The sequence below is a fragment of the Carassius auratus genome, unplaced genomic scaffold, assembly GCF_003368295.1.
Source record: "Carassius auratus strain Wakin unplaced genomic scaffold, ASM336829v1 scaf_tig00027323, whole genome shotgun sequence".
Classification (NCBI taxonomy): Eukaryota; Metazoa; Chordata; class Actinopteri; order Cypriniformes; family Cyprinidae; genus Carassius; species Carassius auratus.
The window spans coordinates 103,815-124,166 of record NW_020525583.1 but is presented as its reverse complement, the minus strand read 5'-3'; the positions used below and the strand labels follow the sequence as shown (position 1 = coordinate 124,166).

At 35.3% G+C, this 20,352-nt stretch overlaps 1 pseudogene; it reads right to left on the bottom strand.

Annotated features, from left to right (window-relative positions):
• Window positions 1-910: 910 nt before the first annotated feature.
• LOC113079200 (beta-1,4-N-acetylgalactosaminyltransferase 3-like) lies at window positions 911-20,051 on the bottom strand (annotated as a pseudogene).
• Between the last annotated feature and the right edge of the window lie 301 nt (window positions 20,052-20,352).

Below are 20,352 nucleotides of genomic sequence, written 5' to 3'. Positions count from 1 at the left end.
ATAGTTTCAAAACACTATATGTGACCCTGGACAGGGTGTATTTTCAGCAATAGCCTAAAAATCATTGTATGGATCAAAATGATCTTTTTTTTATACCAAAAATCATTAGGATATTAAGTAAATATCATGTTCCATGAAGATATTTTGTAAATTTCCTACCATAAATACTGTATATCCAAACTTAATTTTTGATTAGTAATATGCATTGCTAAGAACTTCATTTGGACAACTTTAAAGGTGATTTTCTCAGTATTAAGATTTTTTTTTGCACCCTCAGATTCCAGATTTTCAAATAGTTATATCTCTGTCAAATATTGTATGATCCTTATAAACCATACATCAATGGAAAGCTTATTTATTCAAAAAAATATTGACACTTAAGACTGGTTTTGTGGTCCAGGGTCACATATGCTAAATGGAGTGTCTTACTTAAAGTATACATAATAAAGGCCTTCTGAGATGACAGTTTATAAAGTTTAAATATGGATTTTTTTTTTTTTTTTTTTTTTTTTACAGAGATGCATCGATTCACTTCAGAAGGCCTTTATACATTTAGAAAGTCATAAATACCTAGGGTGACCATACTGGTCTTTATGGTCAAACTATTTTTCCATCATTACCTTCAGCAAGAATGAAAACCAAAGCCAAAACCTGGATGTTTTAGGCAATATAAAAAATCTGACCAGGATGTGTCTGGGAAAAAGAACATAGTATTATATACATAGGATGGCTTGAGGGTGAGAAAATCATTGGTGGGTGAAAGATCCTTTTAACGCAGCTTGGAAGCAGTTCAAGCATGAAAAGCATTATATTTTGTTCAGAAGAAATGTACCTGCTTCCACTATAAACAAATCATTGACATTTGCAGTACTGGGAATCCTACTGCAGTACTGAGAAATGTTCTTCGAGGTCTGGTCCAGTTATTTATTACAGCAATGATGCACATTTACAAGCTGCTATTTCTGGAGTCTGGCACAACAGACGGATCAGCCTGAGAACAGAAGAATGATGAAGCTAACACGACCAAAGGAAGTACATTATCCTATGCTGCAGTCAGACAGTAAACTAACTCATAGATTCACTTAATGCTCATCAACAGGTGATGCTGATAGTGATCATAAAACAAATAAAACACACTGAAGAAACATTTTATTTTATTTTAAGGTTGTTGGTGTCGTGCATAATTGACTTAAAGGTCATTTTCATTTAGCTGGCAACTAAAATTTTGAAAAATAAATAAAAAACAACTTGATTTTAAGTAACATTACTAACTATCACATCTTCAATTCATTGCATTTTTTATAAATAAAAAAAAAGCAAAAAAATAAATAATAATAAAACAAATTCTTAATTTCTTTAGTATTTTGAGGGTGATAAATGACAGATGTGTTTTTGACAGGCTTTGTGAGATTGACTTGAAAACAACAGTATTTGTAACCTGAATTAATTTTCTTAGACAAACACGCTCTGTGAATATTGCACATCTCTTTGGTTTTGGCCACTGATTCTTTCAGTTCCTAAGAGGAAAGTCTGCAAAGTCAAACCCTCACCCAAGACACCTACTGTACCTACCTAAATAAATACACTTTTTCTCAGTATATACATCTCATTGAATCCGTCAGAACAGGATACTCAGACAGTAGTGACTCAAGGCATATTGTTGACCTGAAGTGACGACAACAACAAAGTGATGCTGAAGCCATCAATAAGTTGCATCAGTTCTGCTAAAGTTTGTCTTTCTTGATTGCATAGCTAGCTTTGAGGTTTGGACGCAACAACCCAAACATCACAGGCGTCCTTGTCCTGAGTCTCTGTGTGTTCCCACTAAATTATCACCTCAAATTCACATCCAGAATGTCCTGAAGTTTAAAGTGCCACAGTAACCGTTGCTCAGCAGCCACGGTTACGTATTGTGCAGCATCTGGCGGTTCCACATGCCACGCTTTGAGTGAAAGTAATGGAAGAAGTTCCTCAGGTAGAGTCGCTCCACCTCCAGCCCACCCTGAAGGATCCTTGAGACCACACAAAACAGAAAGCATTACTGATTATAGAGATTACAATTCTGGCAGACACAAAAAGCTGAATTATTTTCACGTTAAAGGCAATAGACAATATTGATATTCTAGACAAGGCAAGTTTATGTATATCTTTTGCACATTTCATACTATAAATTATGGTAATTCGAACCTTGGTGGTGACTTAACTAAAAATCGATCACTTTAAATGCTGCCAGTGAGTTTAGGAATCACGTCATAATGCAAAATGATTCTGACTTTGAGATCAAGCTAGAAATAAGATGTAATTGTGTTAATAAAAAAAACAATGTTTTAAAGATTAACTTGTATTAAAGCTGCAGTAGGTAACTTTTGTAAAAATATATTTTTTACATATTTGTTAAACCTGTCATTATGTCCTGACAGTAGAATATGAGACAGATAATCTGTGAAAAATCAAGCTCCTCTGGCTCCTCCCAGTGGTGCTATTGCCATTTGCAGGAATACACCACTCCCATTAAGAAACAACCAATCAGAGCTGTGGTCCGTAACTTTGTTTGTGTTCAAAATGTAGAAAATGTATATAATAAGCGAGTACACCATGAATCCATTTTCCAAACCGTATTTTTGGCTTGTCCTGAATCACTAGGGTGCACCTATAATAAGTGTTTATATTCGGACTATTTTAGATTGCTTCAGCGGAGTAACCCAGTACCTTTGTGATTCTTCATAGACATAAACAGAGAGAAGTAGTTCCGGTTACGATGTTCTTCCGCAAGACGCAAGCAGTCAAACGCTAGAGCGTCAAAATTTACCAACTGCAGCTTTAAGTGTGATATTAGTGTGTTGTCTCATGACTGACCGGTCCAGTAGTTCCCAGTCCTCTCCTCCCCAGCGGTCCGTGAATTCTTTAGTGTTCATGCCCCCGATGGAGTCTAGGTCAGACTTATAAATGCCCAGAAGACCAAAGCCATTGACCTCCCAGTAACCTGCACATTTACAGCACAACTGTTTTCAACACTTGAATAAGAAGAAATGTTTCTTGTAGAGCTCTGCTTAAGATTTAAGATTTAAGGGCCTTAAATCTAGACCATGCTGATGCTGGAAATTCCGATTTCATTCAAAAACAACCCGTATCTTTTGAATAACTGTGAAAGTGTTGATATATACAGTAATCTGATTCTGTGTTGTATATGACAGTGTTGTTATCAGTTTATCTCGTGTTTGTAGGACTGTACCATCAGGTTCCAAAGGTGTAGCGCCACAGTTCAGTCTCATGACTATCGGAGCAAAGGCCATGTGCCTCTCCACACAGTGTTTTCTCACAGTGTCGATGAAGCCAGGTGGAAAATGGATGTGCAGGTCACATAGAAACACAATACTGTGATCATCCTGAGAAAGAGACGGATATTTATAAGCTGCAATTAAGTGGCATCACCTCGCATTAGTCCTGCCTTCATTTTCACTGAAGATCATGGCATGTTTCGAACAAGTTTTAGAAATTCACGTCATGCGTCTGCGTCTTAAACTTACAGTAATGAGGTCTATTCCTGCCTGCAGTCCTGCTGATCTCTCAAAGTTTCCACTTAACCGGAGGTATTGATACCTGAAACGGAGGACACACAATAGAAAGCAAGAAATAAATATGATCGCTATAGAAGCATGAGATGACATAATGTGCCATATGACCATGAAATCGAACTCTACCAAGCGTGTATGTATAAACTGGTAAATGTACCTGGGTAAATACGAGTTTTGTAGTGCTTGTTCTATGTTCATATCAGTGCTTTCATAGTCAGTAATGATGACATTGAAGTTCTGATCTCCCGTGGTGCGGTATATCTCCTCCATGTCTGAAATAAACTGCTGCACCCAACGGGCCTGGTTCTTCACTGCAGACATACAAACACAGACACAAGATACTTCATGAAGCACACAAAGAAACATGCCCAAGTCCCTTCCTTCACCAGGGTTAGTCAGAAAGCGTCTTGAATAAAGCTTCAGTTCAGTTACCTGGGATGATGAAGTGGACAGTAGCAGCTGGGTTCCAGTAGAAGCTATACGGATTGCAAAGCATTGGTTCTTCCCCCTGAGCCTTTTGTTTTTTGTGAGAACCCCAGACTTCAGTTCTTTTGACATAGATGTACTGAACCAGGCGCAGGTGGCGTCCCGAAGCCTCCAACAATTCCAGTTCCAGAAGATATCTACTGCCACGACTGTAATCAGGCTTCTTCTCAATGTTCACAATACGCTTTAGAGAGAACTGCCTACACACACACACACACACCAATTAGTGTCAGAGATTAATTAAAATGTTCAGAATGGCATATTACTATACTATAAATACCATTTTTACTGTGCACAGATTTTCCGTATTTATGCAAAACCACAGGACCAGAGCATATTGTGTGACATACTCTAATCTAAAATACAATGCACTTCTAATTTCCATTATTATGGTGAATGAACTGAAAATACTATTAACTAATACTTTTGCCAAATGATCAGACACATGACGCATACAATTTAAAATGATATAAAAATAAAATAATATAAAAAATAAAATATTGCATACATAATTCACAATTTTGGGTCGCTAAGTTTCTTTATGTTTTTGAAAGAAGTCTCTTATGCTCACCACCGCTGAATTTATTTGATACAGAAATATAGTAATATTATGAAATATTATTAAAATTTTAAATACCCATCATCTACTGTAATAAATTTTGAAATGTCATTTATTCCTGAGATGTAAAGCTGAATTTTCAGCATCGTTCCTCCAGTGTCACATGATCTTTAGAAATCATTCTAATATGCTGATTTGCTGCTCAAGGAACATTTCTGATTATAATCCATAATGAGAACAATTATGCTGCTTAATAATTTTGTGGAAACCATAATATGTTTATTTTTCAGAACTCTTTTAGGAATATAAAGTAAAAAAAAAGATGACTGTCACTTTGATCAGTTTAATGTATCTTTACTGAATAAAAGTATTAATTTATTCTTTTCTTTCCTTTTTGAACAAAGTAACCCATATAAAAAAGTTCCTCTTTTGATGCAGGTTTCACATACATTTTTTTAATAAAATCACATGCAGTAATCTGTATAAGCTGTTTATAACACAGTATGCTAGAACTGCATTCCAAATAAAACTCAGAGTCTCGTTTTGCATACTGCAGAACTGATTGCATTTTAGATTCATTATAATTTTAACAGTCAGCCTACCTTGGATACTTCTTGTTTAGTTTTTTCATGAAAGCTTCCACTACAGACAATGCTTCTGATTCCTCAAGCAGCAGGCTTCCAGATACATTACACTTCAGATCGATCCAGTCGGAGCGCAAGGCGTGCAGATCTAGGGGTTTAGCCTGGAACGTCTGACACCACTTGACTTCCACGTCATACACAGCCCTGTTTGTGAGGTCATAGTCTTCGTCCTCTGAGAAACCCTGATTCACCCAAGCATCGTCTTCATCTCCTCCGTCTCCGTCCTCTTCTAGATGTATGGGATTATCATCATTCACATGACCCCAGTGACGGTTATATTCTTTGTTAGATGGAGCTGTGATGACCGATGCCTTACGTTCATTGGTCTCATCATGAGCTACATTTTCGTGCTTGATGATAATTTTGTCGTCATCTTCTACAGCATTTTCAGGGTTGTCCTTCAAAACATGCACGGCTTCATCTGCTTTATGTTTTGGGTGTTTGAGCCTCTTAATCGGTAACACTTTGTCTTCATCCCCATGCAAGGAAGGCCGTTCATCTTTAACCTCATCTAATGTGTTCTTGGGTGCCCTGTCCTCATGATCTCCAAGATAGACTTTCCGATTATCCATCCGATTCACAAGATCATGACGTTCCTTCTGGACCTCATCAAAAATGGCTTTGTTGGTCACTGATCTTTGCTTCATCTGGTTTGCATCTCGTATGTCCTCCATGGGAATATTTCTGTCTCTGACTGCCACAAGATTTGGATTTCCATCACTACTATTGCTGTATTTGACTTTATGCAGAGGGAGCTCAATTTGATCATCCGGATTGAGCGAATGGTCCACTTGTTGTTTCACCTTTGACCTCAAACGTTTTCTCTGAGCTGGTCCTGGATTCTGCTGGTCAGGTATCTTCTCCATGACGTTATTCTGAAAACGCTGCGAGTCTTTTTCTTTTCCCTGGTCATAGTTCTTCACCTCTGAAGGTGGGTTTTGGAGGTAGTGTTGGTCCTGTTGGTTTTGTTCAGGAGGTCTCCTTTTCTTCTTCTTTCTTGGTTGCTGTTGTGGTTCCTCTGGGTGGTTCTGTGGTTGTCCAGGTGGTTTTGGGATTTCCTTAGGTTGGCTGTCTTGGTCTATCTGTTGAAATCTGTTGTTTAGGTCACTGCCTTCCCTCTTTTTTCTGATTTTGCCATGTTTCTGGACAGAAAACAGATTGCGGCGTCTCTTCATTGTATAATCATCAAACTCGTCTCCATAATCCTGGAGAACCTTGTTCCTCTCCATAGCTTTCATTTGCTTCCTCTCCTCAAACTTTCCAGCATTCTGAAAGCCCTCATCTTCATTACTGCCCAGATTCATGACTCTTCCTAGCATGCCGTCTCCTACAGAAAGACAAAGACAACAAATGTGGAATGAACCAGCACTTCCTTTCAGAGAATTTCAAGTTCTGAACCATCAAGTTGATGCATGTTTTAATGCAATCAACAAAATTTACCATATTTTAATAAATTTACCTGATCTTACAGCACACAATTCGTGTTAATACACTTTCATAATATTTAACATTATAAATTATTAGTAAGATAAGAATATTTGATTGAAAAATTTCACAAAATTAAGCCCTGCTCATTATTTACAACCAAATATTTCTGTTGCATTAAGGAAGTTAAATGCAATGTGAATGTTGTCTTTAAATTTAAAGACAACACAAAAGCATTCATTATTTGCTGTACCTTTATATTTGATGACTAACTCCTCATTTCAGGCAAATCCAGTTTTATGTAGTTTGAGAAGCCGTATCTAAAAAAAGAGATGATTTGATGTGATATCATAATGCACAAGGTGCACCAAAGGTCTTGTTCAAATTTTCTTTGCATATCCAATTGGAATCCGATTTAAATGTTTGACCGTCCACACTGTTTATCTCTGTTCAGATTAGATCTGTATTGGTTTCTATGGCAATGACATTGCGTTGGTTTGCATTTGCCAAAAACAACAATAATAGCAATACAGATTGCAATACGGATGTGGTGTTACATCGTGACAACATGTTGCAGTTGTGCTGGATTACATTGCATCTAATGAGGCAGAAAACCCAAATAGTTGCATAGACTTTCTGTCTTGTTTCTGCAAAGACATTACACATGTTTTTTGACAAACAACATCTGACCCGTTTACATTTTATGTGCTGTAAGTAAGAAGGCAAAAAATCTATGGTAAATCTGATCTGAGCGTTCAGACTGAAATGGATTTCCAGAAATGCTGTTTGAATAGGATTTCAAACCAAACAACATATAAATGTAGCTTGAAACAGATTTCTAAACATCAGATTTCAGGTGATATTTTTTGTCGTTCAGACTTGCTAAATATGATCAGATTCCATTCGGATATGCACAATAAAATCGGATTTGGACTGACAGTCGGAACAAGCCTAAAGAGAACTTCAAAACATTAAAAAAAAAAAAAAAAGATATGGTCAAAATGTTTTTTTTTTGTTTAATAAAGAAATGAATCCTTTGATTCAGCAAGGAAGCATTAAATTGATCCAATATGACATTTATATCAAATTATGTTCAAATAAAGCAGCATATTATAGACATCATGTGACTAAAGACTGTTCAGCAAGTTCAGCTTTGCATCACAGGAATAAATGAGATTTCAAAATACATTCAAATAGAAAACAGCTATTTTAATTGTATTAATATTTCACAATACCATTGTTTTTACAAAATTTTTAATCAAATAAATGCAGCCTTGGTGAGCATAAGAGACTTTTGAAAAAGGTACCAGCCCCAGCCACATGAACGGTAGTGTCCTGTATTTGTCTACCTTTCCAGATAATCCGGATCCACACGGTAGAAACATTTGTTATCGTTCTCCATGTGTGTGAGCCGTGTGTAGTCATTAGGATACACGTACGTCAGGTGCACCTGCATCAGATTAGAGTGATCCAGATCATGCAAGCATTGGCACAACAACACACTCCGCTTTATAAAGGGATGCAATAAAAAAAAAATATTATCTCAGTGTGTGAGCACTTACAAACTGCAGGCCCTGGTAGCGCATTAAACGATATCCCTTTATGCTGTAGCTGGGGTTATAGATACAGTCAGGTAAAACTCCCTGCAAACGCGCCCTGTCCAATAATGGAACTACATGTACAAATACATACAAAGACAAAAAACATTACACTTCATTGCTATTATTATTATTATATGACAATAACAACAACATGCACAGCTAAATACATTAATACTAAACTGTATTCATTCTACAAACTGAAGCATCTTATGCAGTGGTTCTTTGTTTTTAAATGACTTGCATTATTACTTATATTAGTATTATTGTTTTTATTGAAGAACACATGAATACAGTTCTTAAAATTTGTGAAATCACAAAATGGATAGTGGTTAATTTAAAGTAGTGTAATTATTAGTAAGATTCCTAGTTTCTGTTAATAAAAAGAAGTTTGAATGTCATGATTGCAGCAGAAATAACACAAATATTATATAGAACATGGAGTAGGGGGTGACCATAGGATATTGTGTTGGATAACAAGGCCCTTGAGTCACTATGCCACACGGTGGCACTATATTCATGTTCTGTTTGCATACATTACAATGTTTTAAGAAGTGCTTGTACACTTGCACATGCAACTTTAAGATTTGTTGTAGATTTTGTCTGAAAGTCAATACATCACAAAACTAGCCAGACCCCAAAAATAATAAGTCAGGGAAATAATAACAAGAAGTGCAGATGATTAGTATTTATTATAATAGAACTCTCATCATCTGCCAGAGCCACTTAATTTAAAAATCTATATTTCCTCACTCTCATTTTTCAAACCTGTATAAATATATTCTGTGTACAGTTATATTATGTAGACACTGTCCATGTTGGACTGTTAGATATGGTCACCATGAACCATCAATGTATTAAAAGAGTTGTGTAAATATTCTTGACTTTTACTTCCACTGAAAAACATCTGCATGTGGGTTTGGAATGAGTTAAGTTCAGTGTCTAATAGCTGAGAATATCTGCATTGTTGCCATATTATGTTTCTTTAGATTAAGAAAAGGGTTTTGAATAAATAAGAGTTTGTGTCTGAATTTCTCACCCTGATGAAACGAGTCACGTGGGTCTGCTCTCAGCATGTCTGCTCCGTGGGGCGGAGTCTGAGATGACCTCTGGAGCGGAGTCACATGACTGCCAATGGTCTGAGGAATGTGATTGACATCTGCTGCCTTCAGAGAGGACTCATCTGTGCACACACACACAGACGTTTGGAAAGCACACCATACCATACTAATTAGTATGTAGACTGTTCAAAGTTTAGACTTGATAAAAATGTAACATTTCTGAGAACACATTTTTTTTTTATGTCAAATATTATATGAAAAATTAACTTTTCAAACATTCAAATTCTTCAGTTTTCATTTTAAATTTAGTATTAATTTAATTTTATAATGCGGTTTTGTCATTTATATAATTTTTAAAAATATACTTTATTTAGCTTTCATATATATATATATATATATATATATATATATATATATATATATATATATATATATATATATATATATATATATATATATATATATATATATATATATATATATATATACACATATACATATACATATACATATACATATACATATACATATATATATATATTTTTTTTTTTTTTTTTTTTTCAGTTACTTGCCAAGGCAATATTTCAAATTTTATTTTATTACAAATTTTTACAAATTATATAATATTTCAAGTTTTTCATTTAATACTTAAATTTTTATTTAATTTCAGCTGTTTTTAAATTAACGAAAATGATACTTAATACTTAATAAAATAAATAATAATAAATTAATAATAATAAAAAAAAACCGAATTTTAGTTTTAGTTAACTAACTAATGCAAACACATATTATATAGCAGGCTAAAGTCACAAAAACCCAGATCTCACTAGAAATACATAAATAAACATTAACACAGAAATGAAGGCAAAGGCCTGTATTGACACTTCAGCAGAAGCAATAAGATGACAACACACACACAATTTGTACAGTGGCGACTACCCTGTCATTAGTTCTCTTTCAGGGCGGGTGTGCGGACAGGAGCAGCTATTCCAGGCTTTCTAACACTACCCTGACATTTCTGCAACCACATCCCAAAATAACACACACACACACTCACTCACTGGTGTAGAGGGAGATGAACTTGGAATCAATGATTGAAAATCCATTCCAGATCTGCTTGAGTTGCCACTGTAAGTAAAGACAGACAGTGTCATAACAGTGTCCAACAAACCCCTTCAGTAAACACACTCACCGCAACCTCCACATGGTCCGTTCCTTTATCGTTTTGTTGGTGGATAAGCTCAAAGAAATATTTATTGTTCTTTTGCAGACTGTAAAACACAAACACACAAAGTGAAATTTTACCACTTTGACATGAACACCATCAGATCTTTGAAACTTTTTTTAAATAAAGCATCTATTGCAACTCAAAAGTTTTACATTGAAAGATAACATGAAATTGACTATATACTATTTATAAATTTATTAATTTAAATATATTTTTTTATTCAAAATTTGTTTTTATTTAAAAGTTGCTGTCTTGATATGCTTTATCACAAACACAAGACACATCAGAATAAAAAAATAATAATTTTAACTAAAACAATAAGGAAATATGAAATACAGATATACATTAACTATTCTATATTTATTTTTTTATTTTATATATGATATTAAATACTATAAAATATTATACTAAAATAATGTCATTTGATTGATAAATAAATAAGGAATAATTAAAATAAAATAAAACTGTCATGTAATGTTTTCCCAGTTAATGGGATAGTTCATACAAAAATGAAAAAATATTTTTTTTGAAGAATTTGTAGTAGCCACTGACTTTCATGGTATATTTTTTCATACTATACTCAATTGTTACACAAATTCTTAAAAATATCTTAATTGTGTTCAACAGGAGAAAGAAACTAATACAACTTATGGGTGAGTAAATGATGACAGAACTTTCCTTTTTTTCTGAACTATCCCTTTAAATCAAGTGATTTAATTTTCTAAAGCAATAAGAAAAGACAAATGCATATAACAATTACTAAAACTGATGTACATCTATGCTTCCATTCTAAACAAATCCAGTATGATATACTTTAATAATATATTTTACTACATTAGCATTGTAATAATTTTAATAAAAATGAGTCCCAACTAAAGTGGTTTTGTAACTTTCTCATACTAATAATATCAGATTATGAAACACAAACAGAGCATTCACTTACGGAATGAGATCTGATATCTGACTGGCGTATTTCCCATATTCCCCTGGGGCGGTCCATTCTCTGCCTGTCTAAAAATCGAGGAATCACAAAATTAAGTGTACGCATTTCACGCATCTGCATGAAAGTAATTGTAAAGTTGACACTCCGTCTCACAAACCTTTCCAACATATGCGCGGAGCTTCAGATTGTCTGGATTCTCATCATCACTGAGCCAAAACTCACTGTTATCATCAGACGCCACTGCAAACAGGAAGTCACCTGCCAAACGAGGAGGAGGGTTAACAGCGGGACAATGGCACACAGTCTGAACGTGTGTGTGTGTGTGTGTGTGTGTGTGTGAGAGAGGGAGAGAGAGAGTAAGACAGACCATCAGTATAAGGATGTATGTATCCAAATATCCTAAGTCCATAATTGGTCCAGTGGGGCGACACAGCAAGCTTCTTCACAGTTGTACGATTCTACAGAGATAAAAACATATCAAATACAACGCAAACAAATGTAATGCTGCAAGAAATGTATGCTGTTAACAGTGTAGTTATTTTTGCTCATTGAAATAAGGCTGAAATAAAAAATGTCAATGAACTGACACAAAATAAGCTTAATTTGAAGTACTAAAATGACTAAAAATAAAAAAATAAAAATAAAAGCAGCTAATTCAAAATATTAATAACAGTACATGAATAATACTAAGGTAGTTTGTTAACATGCTTGATCTTATTATTGTAGGAATATTTAGATAAATGCTGTTGTTTGCTAGTACTTTTCTGATTCCCATATACAGCCTAGGTCTATTCTAACAGTATTTAGACTAAATGTATCTAAATTTAAAATTAAATTTATGCATTTAGCAGACGCTTTTATCCAAAGCGACTTACAGTGCATTCAGGCGATCTGTTTACATTTATTAAAATAAAAAGCATGTATATATGTCAGAAAAAAAAGGTTCTGTCAATTTTTTTCCGAAATGTCCTCAAATCTAAGACGTGGACTAAAAGACATTAAACCCATTTCAATTTTTTTTTTTTTTTTTAAATGTCCCAAATGCAAAAATACAGTAAAAACAGTCATATTGTGAAATATTATTACAAATTAAAATAACGTTTTTCTATTTTTATACATTTCAAAATGTAATTTATTCCTGTGATTACTAAGCTAATTTGTTTTTGCAGTCATTACTCCAGTCACATGATCCTCCAGAAATCATGCTAATATGCCGATTTGTAAACATCTCTTATACCAATGCTAGAAACAGCCTAATAATTCTATAAAAACCTAGATACATACACTGTAAATGTCCTGACTACCACTTTTGGTCAATTTAATGCATACTTGCTGAATAAAAGTATTAATGTGATTAAAAGAAAATATTACTGACCCCAAACATTTGAATTTTAGTGTATATATGGCAGATTTGTCATCTGTACAGATATAACACCTACGTGAGGATATAGTGGATAATGAAGATTCTTCCGTAGTTGATCTATAGATGAACCACACCAGTCCTCAAAGACGTGTAGATTCGCCATTCCTTTATACTGCGGCAAACATACAACACACAAATAGATACAAATGAACACGTTTTTATATTCCAATATTCTATACAATTAAAAGATACAAGTTTACATTTCGCACTTGTGGGGTAAGACACATTAAAATACGGTTAGTAATGTCATGTTTTCTATAGTGCTGAAGTCATTTTGAGGCACTTTTAATTACCAGCAAACAAACAAAATGAACAAAAATGTAGCACTCATGTGTCATGTTTAAAATAGTGCAGGGACACCAGAGACACACACAGAGTCCTGCTAAATTTAACAAGACACCAAAACTCTTGCTGAAGACACACAGAAAGAGCCGTGGGCGACATACTCATGTGGCTTAATACCATCATCTTTACAGCGTGTGCACATTAACAGATCATGCATACAGAACTCTGAGTGACAGAAATATTGCAAACTACTACACTAATAAAGAAAGTACCAAAAATACCATGGTATTGGTTTTTTGTGCACATACCAAGCAAATTCTATGTGCCATAGCAATACCATTAAACCTGGTATACCATTATGATAATACTATCCATGTGTGTTTCTGTCCTTGTGGCCATATCATTACCTCCACCCTCCAGGTCTGTTGAGTGTTTTTTGGTGTCCAGGTGTCTTTATCATGATTATCGTCAGAGATGTGAGCCTGTGACACACACACAAAATACACTTTTTGTTCGTGCTTCTGCATTCCAGCAGCATTTTGGATTTCGTTTGTGTTTCAAATCAACTCCGCAACTACCTTGACAAAATTGTTTTGCATTATATTTTTATACCTGCAGTATATACATTTTCTGCATGCATGGAATACTAGAATGACCTACTACATTTGCCAAAATTGGCAATGTACAACCAGAGAATGTTACATAGAATACCAAATCCCATAATGCAAAGTACTTAAAGGAACAGTTCACTCAAAAATTAGAATTTTCTAAAAGCTTACTCACCTTCTGATTGTCCAAGATGTAGATGAGTTGGTTTCTTCATTGGAACAGATTTGGAGAAATTTAGCATTGCATCACTTGCTTACCAGTGGATCTTATACAGTGAATGGGTGCCGTCAAATAGCCCAGACAGCTGATAAAAACATCCACAAGTAATGCAAAAAGTAAACTGTTGTCTTCTAACATTAAAACCCACTGACATATTTGTTTAGAACCGTTTTGGACAGTTTTCACTTCTGTGCATATTTCTCTCCTGATTCAGACGAGGCAATCTTTCATTGTAGAAAGCAATATTACAGATAGGGGACTCACATTTATCCTGACGGTTTAAATAAAAAAAAAAATTCTTGATGGATTTGTTTCTTACAAACATGCAACTTTTCACTTCACATGATGGATAACTGCTGGACTGGAGCGATGTGGATTACTTGTGGATTATTGTGATGTTTTTATCAGCTGTTTGGACTCTCATTCTGACGGCACCCATTCACTGCAGAGCATCTATTGTTAAGCAAGTGATGGAATGCTAAATTTCTCCAAATCTGTTCCGATAAAGAAACGAACTAAAAAACATCTTGGATAGACTGGGGATGAGTACATTTTCAGCAAATTATTTCTTTATCCTGACCATTCATTTTTAAATAAACACGAAGAAATGTCAGCCATGACAAATCTTTTTCTTGACACAATATATTTACCGATTTACCTAAGAGTCCTGTTTTTAAAAAAAAAAACCTGAATTAAAAAAAAATGAAAATCATTTTACAAACCCGATTCCAAAAAAGTTGGGACACTGTACAAATAAAAACAGAATGCAATGATGTGGACGTGACACATTTCAATATGTTATTCAGAATACAACATATATGACATTTCAAATGTTTAAACAGAGAAACTGTATCATTTTGAGGGAAAAATAAGTTGATTTTAAATTTAATGGCATCAACACATCTCAAAAATGTAGGGACAAGGCCATGTTTATCACTGTGTGGCATCCCCTCTTCTTTTTATAACAGTCTGCAAACATCTGGGGACTGAGGAGACAAGTTGCTCAAGTTTAGGAATAGGAATGTTGTCCCATTCTTGTCTAATACAGGCTTCTAGTTGCTCTTAGGTGTTCTTTGTCACATCTTCCTCTTTATGATGCGCCAAATGTTTTCTATGGGTGAAAGATCTGGACTGCAGGCTGGCCATTTCAGTACCCGGATCCTTCTTCTATGCAGCCATGATGTTGTAATTGATGCAGCATGTGGTCTGGCATTGTCAAGTTGGAAAAAGCAAGGTCTTCCCTGAAAGAGACGACGTCTGGATGTGAGCATATGTTGTTCTAGAACTTGGATATACTTTTCAGCATTGATGGTGCTTTTCCAGATGTGTAAGCTGCCCATGCCACACACACTCATGCAACCCCATACCATCAGAGATGCAGGCTTCTGAACTGAGCGCTGATAACAACTTGGTTTGTCCTTGTCTTCTTTAGCCCGGATGACATGGCGTCCCAGTTTTCCAAAAAGAACTTCAAATTTGGATTCGTCTGACCACAGAACAGTTTTCCACTTTGCCACAGTCCATTTTAAATGAGCCTTGGCCCAGAGAATCATGTTTAGATATGGCTTCTTTTTTAACCTATAGAGTTTTAGCCGACAATGGCGAATGAGACGGTGGATTGTGTTCACCAACAATGTTTTCTGGAAGTATTCCTGAGCCCATGTTGTGATTTCCATTACAGTAGCATTCCTGTATGTGATGCAATGCTGTCTAAGGGCCCAAAGATCACGGGCATCCAGTATGAACCCTTATGCACAGAGATTGTTCCAGATTCTCTGAATATTTGGATGATATTTTGCACTGTAAATGATGATAACTTCAAACTCTTTGCAATTTTTCTCTGAAAAACTCCTTTCTGATATTGCTCCTCTATTTTTCGCCGCAGCATGGGTGAATTGGTGATCCTCTGCCCATCTTGACTTCTGAGAGACACTGCCACTCTGAGAGACTCTTTTTATACCCAATCATGTTGCCAGTTCACCTAATAAGTTGAAAATTGTTCCTCCAGCTGTTCCTTAAATGTACATTTAACTTTTCCGGCCTCTTATTGCTGCCTGTCCTAACTTTTTTGGAATGTGTAGCTCTCATGAAATCCAAAATGAGCCAATATTTGGCATTACATTTCAAAATGTCTCACTTTCAACATTTGATATGTTATCTATATACTATTGTGAATAAAATATAAGTTTATGAGATTTGTAAAATATTCCATTCCTTTTTACTCACAATTTGTACAGTGTCCCAACTTTTTTGGAATCGGGTTTGTAATTCTAAGACTATAACTGGTCTCCGTTAATGAAACATGAAACAAAAGGAGGCAAAGTGTGAGTTATTACCACATGTCGAGCAGCAGCAGCTTTTTTCCAAGCAGCGCTTTCACTGTGGACGGTTACACCTTGAAAGAGAAGAAGAGGAAATATTTAGTCAAGTAAATAAATTAATTACATCTGACCGACCACGTGTGTGTGTGTGTTTGATCCAGGACACTGACATTAGGTTGCCATTGTTGGTTTAGGATTTCTCCAGATAGACTGAAACTGATTCCATGCTCACATAAATCTTTAATAGGAAGGAAAGCATTAACTTAGACACTGTCAATCACACCAAACACACTTGCAATCTCATCCCTAATTAAATTAAATTAGCAACACATCTGTGCATGTACACTACATGCTTAGGACACACATTGTTTTTAATAAAGTCAGTTATGATTGCTAGCTAACCCTGACCCCAGGTCTAAAAAGAAACTTTTTGCATTTTAAGAAACAAAAAGCATTCTTCATTTATAAATATTTTTTTTATCAAAGCAGAATATTTGTCAGATTTACCAAGCTTTTAAGGACAATTTTGTTCCCTAAATATGGCTAAACACATGTGATGTTTAATTAGCGATTTGTTGCTTTTAAACAGCATTGAACAAAAGCCTGTTTCTGCCTCAGAATCAAACCTTTCTTTTCACAATTTTGTGGTGGAGACATCCTGCTCAACAGGGACAAAGTATATCAGAATTTGACAAACAGAAGATGCATGCACACAATACATACACAAGAACTTTCTAGTATATTTGCACATTAGGTCTCTTCAAAAATGTACAGGAAACGTCAAGATGCGCATCGGGAGGTAAAGCCAACACACTCCCTGCAAAAATACATGTGTGTGTGTGTGTGTGTTTGTGTGTACAGAGGAGTTCAAGTGTGCTTAACTTAACACGTTGATGCTATAGCAACAATAAGCACAGGAAATGACGCCTCCAGTGCAGTATGGGAGAAAGGGGGGGGGGGCTCCAAATACTCATATTTGTGGTAGTATTTGTACTAGACCACTTGTCTGTGCTTACATGATGTATTTCCTGTATTTGGCCTAAGTGTTCAAGTGGTGAAGACCACAAGTGTGTGTAGAACTTTTCATTATCCGAATAAACAAACTTATACTGTTGCAAAATATGCAAGTGTTTACAGATTTGTATTTTGATTTATATATTTAATGCGCATTTAAATAATAATGATCATATTTTGTGCACGTTTTGTGCATCTTGTCAGTGAACAACAGCTCTGTGCAGTAAATGCTGTTCCATGTGAAAGTACACACGTGATGGAGATTTACCGCTGATTACAAAACCGGCTTTACTGACAAGATGCACATTAAATATCGCATTCGATTTATCGTGCAGCCATAAACATCAGCTTGAAAAATACATGCAGATTCACAGAGGAATGGCATGCATGTGAATTCATGGCCAGCGGACTCACAAGAGTGACTCACAGTGATGCCATGTGCGGATCAAACATTCACTTCTGGATTTCTTTATAAATGCAGAAGGAATTTCACTCACAAGGCAGTGTAAGTTTACTATTCAAGTCCAGGTGGTGTGACATTGGTGCTGCTTCTTTGACCTGATACTGACCTCAAACAAGCTGCAGGTCTTCTGCAGGTCAGAGCTCACCAGACATCTCTCAAGTTTCCTCAATCACATAAGCTTCTCTTTGTGCAGCCTTTGCAAAACGGGGCCAATGAGAAAACATAACTGAAAATTGCTATATGTATCAAGGTCCCTGAGTCAGCAGAAAAAAAGAAAAGCAGAGGAGACACCGTGAGTCACTCTGGGACCCTGACTCAGAGCTGGTGTAAAGAAACTAGCTAGACCGGCCGGGCAGAAACAACCAGCCTGATGTTCTTGTGTCTGCATGCAAAATGACCATATCCGTGTTCACATCAACGCAGTGTATTCTGTCATTGCACTTAAGTCAATGTTCTGTAGTGTTTGCATGTTGTATTGTATATTGTATCACATTGAGTATAATAATAGTGGAAGCACTTCACCATGAAAAACACTTCTTAAAGGAACAGTTCACACAAAACCCTCACTCCAGTCCATCAGTTAATGTCTTGAAAAGCAAAAAGCTGCATGTTATGGTAGAAAAGGGATTTGTTTCTTTCAAACACTTCTGCTCTTCACAAGACATTAACTCATGGACTGGTGTGGATTATGGTGATGTTTTAATCAGCTGTTTGTACTCTCATTCTGATGGCACCCATTCACTGCAGAGGATGTATTGAGGCACTACATTTCTCCAAATCTGTGGAATTTAATTAATAGAACGGACTAGAAGTAAATGTTAAAAATGTGGAATGTAGTGAGTAAAATAGGGACACAATTAGAAATGGAATGTATGCTGAATGTAATAAATTATAAAACAATGGATACATCTAGAAATTAAATTGCATTTGGTAGTATAATGGAATATTACAAGAATTAGATAGAGTGGAATGTAATTAAAAACCGGAATCCTATTAGAAGTTGGTTTAATTAACTGTAAATGTATTTTTTTTTAAAGATAATGGAATGAATGAAACTGTTAGAATAAAATAAAAAGGACAATGGAATGGAATTAATAATGTAATACTGATAATATTCGTTTAAATTCATTAAGTAAGCATTAAAGGATTTTAAATGCATGATGTGGAGGTCAAGAACCGAAAGTGGCCTCAGCGAAGTGCATTAAATCCTTTAACGCACGACAAACTGTTGATTTTTTTGTCTGTTTTCTGTTTTTCCTTGATTAATCATAATCGAGTATTCACACGGAATAATATTAGTTAATACACCAGGTATCACTAACTAATAATGAACAATACTTTTACAGCATTAAATATTTAATTAAAGGTTCTGTTAAATTCTACACATTAATACATTGTTCAAATTGTATAAATTAACACTGGTTTAAAAAAGTAGACATTAAGAAAAGTTAACATTAATAAGTTGTCAAAATTTGTGAGTTGAAGAAAATCTAGTAATTAAATCATGAAAATGGCAAATTAAAAATAAGTGTAAAAAAAAAAAGTTAAATACAAAATAAAACATTAAAAAAGATGACATTTTGTTTGTGACCATTAACCGAAATCAGAAAAGAGTAAAAGTTTAGATCAAGATTTTTTCAGATATGTTCGGCTGACAGAAAGTTTGGGAATCTTGACCTAGTCCAATAAATGCTGTATAAATGTTGTTCATGCTCCATTCGTGATACATGGTCTATTAAATAAGGTTAATAAATTGACCCTTATTTTAAAGCATCACATAACTTGTTAGCACTAACCATTAGCACAACGAATGTATCAGTGAGCAGCAATAAGTGTCAGGGCGTCAGATGTCACTCACCAGTGCCGCTCCAGTCGCTCGTGGCCATAAACTCCAGATAAGCCGCCAGTAACGCCACCGTCAGCACCGCCCCAAACACAATGTATCTGCCGTTGCGCTTAAATTTCCGCACGGGGAAAAAGTTGAGCATCATCTTCAAGTGCTTCAGGCTCCGTGTAGTTCACACAAGTTGAAAACCGCTGTAAAGATCATCGACACACACTTTCCCGGTTTCAAACCAGGTGGGAAAAGTCTACGTCTCTTCTCCGGTTCTCATTTCCTTCTCTGTGATTCAGCGCCTGCAAGAGTCCCTCACACATCAGTGCGCGCACAGGTTGAGGAGACCACGCCCTCTGTTTGACGTCACTGCTCCTGAACAGGTAACAAAAGAGGTAAATACAAGACTACTATATATGGAGCAATATACCAAGCTATTTCATCTTCAGTGAACAACAAAGCTCTTAAGACGGTAAATCTGTGCTGTCTTTTTCATTTGCTTAGTTAAAAAATACGATGTAGGCCTATTTTGTCGAGATGTAGTAGCTATTTTTATTTTCATTTTGTGTCATTTATTTATTATAATTGGTATATAATGTATATACATGCATAGCTTTTGTGATGCTTTGGCAATAAAACATTACATTAATAATAAAAAAATGTAT